This window comes from Colobus angolensis, unplaced genomic scaffold, assembly GCF_000951035.1.
Source record: "Colobus angolensis palliatus isolate OR3802 unplaced genomic scaffold, Cang.pa_1.0 Scaffold30, whole genome shotgun sequence".
NCBI lineage: Eukaryota > Metazoa > Chordata > Mammalia > Primates > Cercopithecidae > Colobus > Colobus angolensis.
This window is the reverse complement of record NW_012116266.1, coordinates 1,614,660-1,617,853: the sequence shown is the minus strand read 5'-3', so window position 1 is coordinate 1,617,853 and position 3,194 is coordinate 1,614,660.

Here is a 3,194-nt window from a genome sequence, read left to right as displayed (position 1 = left end):
GTTTCTACAACGTGGTACACAGTGTGGGTTCAGCGATTTCAGATCAAATAAACAAGAGTTCAGGAAAGCAGCCCAAAACCTAACTTCTAGTTACTGGTGCTATTAATATTAAGTCACATCCAAACATTCATGATCTTTGTCTAGGCTTTGTTACCAACTGTCAGAAAGATAATGAGTAATAAAGTAGATCATCACATACATCCCTGTTGTTAAAGGTAGCTCTTTACAAGTAAACAGATCTGGGCTTTGTCGATTATCAGGGAATCATCTACGGACATCATCATGTCAAATTCCTGAAGTCTCTTGAATATGAGAAATGCCAAGACAAAAGACAAGAATAATAGTGAGTGACAAATGAGGTGTATAGCTTTGGACTTTTCTTATTTGAGGTCCAGGTTAGGCGTAAGTAGATATTAATAGTATGACAATTGCTGAGAGCCTGAGGGACTATGCACCCTGATACAAAACTGGTTGGAATGCAAACCAGTATCATCTGGTGTAAACAGGATTTACGTACTTATTTAATTCATCAACTCTTTTACATTTTTTAGCAAAGGAAAGTTATAATTCATTGTAATTTTTTTTCAACTTTTATTTTAAGTTCAGAGATACATGTGCCAGTTTGTCATATAGGTGAACTCATGTCATGGGGCTGTCCTTTGCAGGAACACGGATGGAGCTGGAGGCTGTTATCCTTAGCAAGCTGTTCCTAACAAAGGAACAGAAAAGCAAATACCGCAGATTCTCACTTATAAGTGGGAGCTAAATGATGAGAACATGTGGACACAGAGAGGGGAACAACACACACTGGGACCTACTAGAGGGTGGAGGGTGGGAAGAGGGAGAGGATCGGGAAAAATAACTCATGGGTACTAGGCTTAATTCCTGGGTGATAAAATAATCTGTATAATTCTTTTCACTAATCAGTTAATTTTAAATTGACAAAATTTGTGTATATCTATCTTGTACAACATGCTGTTTTGAAATGTGTATACGTTGTAGAATGGCTACATTGAGCGAATTAACGTGCAATCCATCAATTCTGCTTCTCGGAATTCAGACTGAGGAAGTTAACCTAACAAGTGTGCAAAGATATTCATTAAGGAATTCATGAAAATATTGGAAACAACACAAATGTGCGATACTGGGGGATTGTTAAGTAATTTATGATATGGCCATACAATGCAATGTTATGCAGCTGTCAAAAAGGTGAAGGTAGGTTTTTAATACTGTATTTCATCATTTATAAGATGCTTTTTTATTCTTTTAGCATCTCTGAAATAAGGACATGTCTTTTAGTGAAAGGAGTCTGCCACTTACAATCAGCAGCAACTTTTTCCTTCTTAATGGGCACATAATCTTACAATTACAGGTATTTTTGATTCAATGAAGTATGGCATATTGATGTGGAAATATGACCGCTACACATGAAGTTAAAAAAGAATCTATATAACAGTCCATAGATAATATCACATTTATGTCAGTATATATGTCAATTTCTGGAAACAGATGCATCAAATTCTTGATTGTGATTGTCTCTGGGTAGGATTATAAAAGCTCTAACTTTCTCTGTATTTTTTTCTAAACAATTTATAACACTCATGTATTATCAGGAAAAATAAAGGTATTTTTTAAAAAGTGAGTTGCTTTGTCTTTTTCTTTCCACCCACTGCGAGGCTGTTACTCAGAGTAAGAAAAATTCCAGGACTCACTCCCCATAGAAGAGTCAGGAAAGCAGAGTGTTGCCTTTCTTACCTCCGACCATCTTCAGCAAAGTGGTCACAGCCGCAAATCTACGGTTCTTGACTTCCAATCCCCAAACTCAGACATCTTTTTGTGAAGTACACTTGCAAAGCTGAGCTCCTGGATGACCTATTTTCAGTTTAGCCCAGCAGGATTTATGCCACGCTGTCTTAGGATGAGGGCAAGGAGACACGTTAGGGAACCCTGCTTGGTGAGGGAACACAGAGGAAAGAGACAAAGTAATTGAGGAGAGAAGCTACCTATTCTGATAATGGAAGAATAAAGGATGGAGAATAATGATAAGGCATTCCGAAGCTAAGTTTGCCATTTATCTTCTAACTCAACAACCTCATATGTTCAGAAAGGTGTGACTGTCAGGATAATACTACCTCCACCAGGACCGCAGTGTTGAACATTAAATGCTCAAAAGGAGAATTCAGAATATGAGAGGGATCATTTAAAAGTACTAGAGCTTTTTTTTTAAAGCATTTAATTATATTACATTATTTAAACAGCCATAATTAGATGATAACCAGTCATTTAAATTTATTTAATCTGTGATTTTTAAATTCCTAAGCATTGTGCTAAGTATAACGTTATTATCAATTAAATTAGCATTCTTACTACTTTTGCTCTCAATAACTTTTCAGCCTTCCACTGCTATTATCTGAAATTTTATAGTAGCACCTTATCTGTAAAGGATCAGTGTGGCTATCCCATCTGTTCCATTAATAATTTTTTAATTAAATGAGATGACAGCTGTCCCTTCTTGTCCTCACTACCTTGTCACTATCATTCTTTCCAAAGCAATTTTTTTTTCTGGTCTTTCTCATTTTTGCTCCTTTTTTTCCCCCATAGATAAGCTTAGCTCCTGGTGTCTTTCACAGATGAATCTGGAATTTCTTCTCTGATCCTCACGCCGCCTACCCCAATCTGTTCTCTCTCCGTCTTCTTGATTTCAGTACCGTATTCATTTCTCCCTTTCAGAAGATTTTCTTACTTCTCTCCATCTCTCGTCTTTAGTCCTTTCAATTGTCTTGGAGTTCCATTCTTCTGAGTTCCCACTTTCTACCCAAACAATTCAATCATGTTGCCTTCCATTTCTTTCTATTTTTGAAAATTAGATTGCACCTTAGATTCTAAATATTCAGTTTAGGAACACAATTCTTATATAAAGAGACAAAATTAGTGCCAGCTTCATCATGGAAGCCCTGTGACCTCACAACTGACAGCATCATATAAACAACCTCCACGGCAGCCATTCGTTTATTTATTTAATTCCAAATATTTTTTCTCTAGTGATCGTTCTTGATGAAACAACAATCTACTTGATACCCAAATATAACTCTCAGGAGAATCTTTTTTTTTTTTGAGACGGAGTCTCGCTCTGTCGCCCGGGCTGGAGTGCAGTGGCCAGATCTCAGCTCACTGCTAGCTCCGCCTCCCAGGTT